Source organism: Loxodonta africana, chromosome 2 (assembly GCF_030014295.1).
Source record: "Loxodonta africana isolate mLoxAfr1 chromosome 2, mLoxAfr1.hap2, whole genome shotgun sequence".
NCBI classification, from domain to species: domain Eukaryota; kingdom Metazoa; phylum Chordata; class Mammalia; order Proboscidea; family Elephantidae; genus Loxodonta; species Loxodonta africana.
Genome location: NC_087343.1, coordinates 79,685,652 through 79,692,106, shown reverse-complemented (window position 1 = coordinate 79,692,106; position 6,455 = coordinate 79,685,652).

Below are 6,455 nucleotides of genomic sequence, written 5' to 3'. Positions count from 1 at the left end.
TGTAGATACTGTTTTTAAGTGCTAGAGATAAGATGAGTAAGACCCAGGAACAATGACATGAAGCAAACATTTTGGGGCTTTGAGCAGAACTAAGTCACCTGGCTTATCTGGGGTTTAGCCCACAGGGCGTTTCCAGTAAGGTGAGGGGGAAGACTGGAGAAAGGCAGAATACAGTTTCAGGCAAACGTTGAAGGCTACTAGGAAGTTTGATCATTCCATCAGCAGTGGGAGCTACTCAAGGATTTGGGGCAGGGAGGCAGTTAGCATTATTTTACACAGCTGAGAAAAGTCAGTGGGACTTGGTGCCTGATTTTCTTTGAATATGGAAAAACTCAACTGTTAATGTCATTTTTACTTGTAAGTAATAATTCCTAAACCAATGTCAGAAGTGGGGAGGGGAGGGCAGTTATTAAAACTCGAAAAATGTTTGTTAGTGCCTGTCTTAGTCATGTAGTGCTGCTGTAACAGACCACAAGTGGATGGCTTTAACAAAAAGAAATGTATTTCTTCACAGTAACGTAGGCCAAAAGTCCAAATACAGGGTGTTGGCTCCAGGGGAAAGCTTCTCCCTCTGTCGACTCTGGAGGAAGGTCTTTGCCCTCAATCTTCCCCTGCTCCAGGAGCTTCTCAGGCACAGGGACCTCCGGTCCAAACAAGCACTTTGCTGCCGGCACTGCTTTCTTGGTGGTATGAGGTCCCCAACTCTCTGGTTGCCTCCCTTTCTTTTTATCTCCTGTGAGAGGAAAGGTGGTGAAAGCCACACCCCAGGGAAACTCCCCCTACATTGGATCACGGAGGTGACCTGAGAAAGGGTGGTGTTACAATCCCACCCTAATCCTTTTAAACATAAAATTACAATCACAAAGTGGAGGACAACCACAGGATGCTGGAAATCATGGCCCAACCAAACTGATACATTTTTGGGGGGACATTATCCAATCCATGACAGTGCCTCAAACTGGAGCTACCCAGTGGTCAGTCTGTATTTGTAAACATTAGCTAAATTAGGAAGAGTTTGAAACAGGCTGCTCAGCCAGATCTTGAACAGTACCTGAGCCAATTTTTTTTCCTTCTTCTTCTTTCTCTCCTTTCCCTCCCCTAGCCCAACCCTGCCTCCAAGTAAGATCCTGATGTTAGCTCCCCAAATGGTTAAGTGTTAACCAATGTTTCCTCTAAGACTGTGGAAAACAAGTGATTTTGACCTAAGCCTGTCAAATAAGATGAAGGATGGCGCCAGCTACCGCCTGAGCTGATGGGATAATGGCAGGAAAAGATCAACATGTTTGAGATATGACCACCAAAACCAAACAGAAGAAAGAGAGCGCACATTCCACAAGTCCCTAAAACTTACGGCCCCTTTTCCCTTAAAAACCTGAATCCATCGGTAGTCTGGTGAGACAGACGACTTTTGGAGGAGACCATTCCCCTCTGTCTCCATATACTGGTATGTCTAATAAAGCTCTTGCTACCCACCTCACCCCTGTCTCAAGAACTGGCTACTTTCGGCAGACGGCTCTAACTCGCGAAATTGCAGTAACAAGTTCAGAGCTGGGAGATCGGTGTGGACTTGAGAGCCTCCTGAGTGATCTCCTTGCCTTCAGTTCCATTCCTTCTGCCACTATCAAATTCCCATCTGCTAATATCATGCCGTTTGCTATGTTTAATAGTGCCATTATCTGTAGGGGTGTGTCCACAGTCCTTAACCTCAGACTGATGTCCGAGACCCCTTTTAATAGTTTGCTTTACCAGCCTGACTCTCCCATGTCGCCTCTGCAACTAAATCATCCCAGCCAGGTGAATTTACTCCATGTTACTCAGCATTCCCTACTCATCTTCTAGAGAAATGCTCCCCTCTCCTCTGTCTACACCCAGAACCTTACATCAGAGTCCCAGCTTCTGACCTTGCCTATACCAGCTCTCTCAACTTTCCTCTTCAGTTCTTATTGCCTGTGCTTTTCCCTTCATGCTTGGATTCTTTATTACTGTAACATTGCTGGAAACCCTGGTGGTGTAGTGGTTAAGGGTTACAGCTGCTAACCAGAAGATCAGTTCGAATCCACCAGGCGCTCCTTGGAAATGGTACAGGGCAGTTCTACTCTATCCTATAGGGTGGCTATGAGTCAGAATCAACTCGATGGCAACAGGTTTGGTTTTGGTTTGGTGACACTGCTTGTTGCATTAATCCAGCAGCTAGAATAATAAGCTAGGTTCAGTTCATCTGTCCAACTGGCTTAAAGCCACAGCACACAGGGTCCCACCTAAAACCATTGAACAGTTTCGAGTGTTGTGTATGTTTGAGGTGTGGAGGCAAATAAGTGATAAAAAAAGAGTGGATTGTGGAAAGGAGCAAACAAAGCTAGGAGGGGCAGGAGGGCTTTTAACCTCAATGAGTAGGTGTGTATTTGAAAACAGAAGGCATAAATGTTGAAGATAAAGCTGTCCAAGAAGGATACGGTAATCAAAAAGGATGAGATCCAAAGGAGAGACACCATTTTCTTCTTTTAGCCTGGGACTTGACTTTATAAAGAAAAGCCATGTCTTTTGGCTGGGAATAGTGGCTGTTGGGCAAGGAATTGGAAAGCAAATGCTATGGCAGTCCTCATGGGTCTGGGCTGCAAAGAGTTAAGTATAGTTTGCTCTTTAGCTGCTGAGGAGAGATGATGAAAAGGGAGGCGATTGGCTGAGCTACCTCTGCTGAGAGTCCTTATTATGATTTATGGAAGATAATAGGCTGTTGCCTAAACTAAATAGAAAAATGACCGTTGTGCTCTTGATAAGAGAGGGTAAATACAGCATTTCATACAACATGTAGAACTAGATAAAGCCTTACTCATTGCCATCAAGTCAATTCTAACTCATAGAGACCGTTTAGGACAGAGTAGAGCTGCCCCATAGGATTTCAAAGGAGCACCTGGTGAATTTGAACTGCCAGCCTTTTGGTTAGCAGCCATAGCACTTAACCACCACACTACCAGGGTTTCTGATAAGGCCTCATTTTACAAATAAAGGAACTGAGTACACGAGACATGAAGTAAACAGCCTGCAGTCTCACAGATTTAGTGATAGCCATGACTGAATGGAAGTCTCAGTGTTCTTTCACATAAAATGAGAGGCCTCAACACTGGCTTCCTCTTCTGGTTGTGCATGACTTATTTTCTCTTTGGAGTGTTAATTATATTAATCTATTGTGTCAGTCATTCAGTAAACATCGAGGGCTTTTCATTTTAAGGCACAGTACTAAAGTAACAATAAAAGACATAGTTCCTGCCTTCAAGAGACCTCAGTCTGGAGGAAAATGTGGGCACGATTTCACCACTGGTGTACAGAAAAAAAGATAAAATTTTATTTGTATACTTATTTTTTGTATAATGTGCATAATTTCTTTGATGTAATGCAATTATCCAATATCGAGGCTATACAAGCAAACCAACTTTAAGCTTTGATTATATAAGAGGGCTGGTGCAATGTGCATGAGAACATCCAGATCTGTTGAAGGAGCCATGGCCAGAGGTGGGCTACTCTGTACAGATTGGATTATATTTTGCTTCTTTCTTAAGGCTTAAGAAAGAAGTTGTCCTGCTGCTCTCATAGGTTGTACCCTAAACCAGGCACTATTAAGACAGGTAATGGACCAAAACTTGGTTTCATTGTAACAGCCCTTTGATTTGATCCTAAAAGCCCAAGTCCAGACTGCTGAAATGGGCAGGAAGGTAGAAGCTCCTCTGTTGTTCCTTCCTTTGATCCTTCTATCTGACACATCGTTTAGAGCTAACAATACTCTGGATTTGCTTTGTGTCCAACTCTTCTACTACATGCAATCCCAGCCAATTTTAGAATGAAGACAGAAATGCTTCCTCAACTGTACCCTGCCCCATACACTAATCCCTGCTTGCCATTTAAATTTGCAAGTAACAGGAAAGCAAGGGAATCCACAATCAACACAGGCTAGATGACTGTAGTCCATCTATTTTGGATTACTTCCTGGTGCTTTCTTGCCAACAGTTTCCTCAACAAAACACATGAGGGGTCTGTGTGCTTTGTTTCCAGCTGGCACAAGGCCCTCCCCCTTTTAGGATAGCTGCCGACTGGCTTCAGAATTAACCAATTAGAAGGGTCTGCTGAATCTGCTTCCTGCCTGAGTAATCCTGTCCCTGCGCTGCAATGCCAGAACGTGACAGTACAAAGGAGTCAAACTTTGGGGCTAAAGGGCAGGTGGGGTGAGGCTGGTGAAGACTTTTGATATTGTTTAAGGGCCATAAGTGATAATGAGGAAGTGGAGGAGCACCATATATATCCAAATAAGATTTTCTAGTTGGTTAGTTGTTACATCTTTCTAGGACTAATCCAAATAAACATTTTTATTAAAACACCATGGGGATTTTCCAACAGTGTGCTTCTAAATAAACACTATTTTCTAATACTGTTCATTCACAGTAATGCCAGGCACCCTCATACTCAAATTCAAGTTTCAACAGCAGCATCAACTGTAAACTACCAAATTTCTGGCTCCACCCCAGACCTACTGAATCAGAAACCCTAGGGGTGGGTTGCAGCAATCTGTGTGTGGCCGAACCTCCAGGCGAGTCTGATGCACTCAGGTTGGAGGACCACTGTACTAGAGCACTCTTGCATTCTGCCTGTTACAGCAAGGCTCTATTCTACTGGCCTTAGGGAGCAGCCATTTGAAAACTTCTAGACCCTGACAAGAGGACCCATACCCATAGCTCTATCAGCACCTCCCAGTATTGCTCAGGGCTGTGTATGTTCCAGGTACACCAAAATGAAAACGCAATCTTAAATAACTGCACTAAGGAGTTTGCCATCTTCTCTTGGCTTTAGAGTAGAGGTTATCCATTAATTTTTTTTCCCCTAATTGGGCCAAGTTCATTATTAATAAATTTCAGCCTTGTCCAAACAGAAGCATAGTTTCAGAATTCATATTATTCAGCATAGTTTCCATAATCTTGAGGAAAAAAAAAAAAACTCTACAATGAACTTACTGCTGTCACTTCAACCTTCTGTACTTCTGGATTGGTAATATTGAATGTGTTTCACTGTTCTGTGTCCTCTCATTTGAGCTCAGACCCTTCAATGTGAGATGTTCCCTTTAGATTTAATTCTCTATCTTCTCCTGAGGAGAAATCATGTTTCCACATGCATCTCACTCCTCATCAATTAACCCAAGCAGAAAGGGGGATGGAAACATCTTCATTGTCTTTCTGCCCAGGCTGCTTTGCTCAGCTGACCATACGGGGCGATCATAGGTCATTTTAGGAGAAAAATTCAAGCTGATTTTCTAGTACCTGGGCCTTAGTTCTTAATGGCTCACACACACCTTTTACAGCACAGGGGTAGTCTATAATTGCAAATAAATAGGTCAGCTCTCCTAAAAGGCCAATCTCAGATATACTGAGCCCTACAGATCTCCAGCCCCTCTCTAATTCAGCTATTACAGTAGTTTGTATGCATGCTTATAATGGCTGTTCTGGCTACCCCATCTTTATCCCCTCTTACTCCCAACCAACCCTCCCACCCCCAATATCCAAAAGTAGTCTGGTTCAGATGATAATCCAAGCGCCCGCCTCCCACTATCACAGCCTATGGGGCCACCAGATCCTTTCCTCTTGGACCTCAGTATGGCCAGCAGATAGTACTTCATTCAACAATTCGACTCTTTTCCAGGACTCTAAATCCTGAAGAATAAGAAATGATTGGCTTTTTTTTTTTTTTTTAAATCTCAGTGAGTGTGTTCAGAACCAATTATACCCATTGGAAGTAAACCAATTCTATAATTCCTACTTCCTGACACCCAGGAGCAGCCTTGGCTCTGACCACTTCCCCGAAACGTTTCTCTCCCCTCTTCCCATCACCCCAGCCTGCTAATAAATTCCTACTTTGCTTAATTAGCCAGAATTGGTTTCTGTTGCTTGCAAGCAAATGGAAGTTGAGAACCAGCAGACCCCCAGCACTAGTATTTGTGACCTAATACTATTCAGAGAAAATTTTCAGTATAAACAACAAAAAAAAAGCATCTTGTCTTTTCTACAATGACTAGGTTGTAAAGCCTAGGGACCCACCAAGAATGCTGCTGGTTCAGAAGCAGTATTCCTTTTCAAATAGTTATGCAACTAATGGAGCAGACCACGTAAAGTGTAACCACTCATCTCTGAAGGTGTAACGGGTATACTAAGAGGGAGGAGGAAAGGATAATTTATCATTTTAAATTCAGTCTTATCCCACACAGCAGGTTACAACCAGATAAGCACAGGCAGTAAGCACCACTTGAGAATACAAGCAGTGACAGGTCTATGTGAAACAAACCAAATCCACTAATTTTAGTGCATATTTAACACCAACCTGCCATTAATGTAGAGTTGGAGAATATAACGGAGAACAATAAATGGTCATAGGACTCCTAACATGAATTCCCGGTCACTACTCTAGCCAATCTTTAC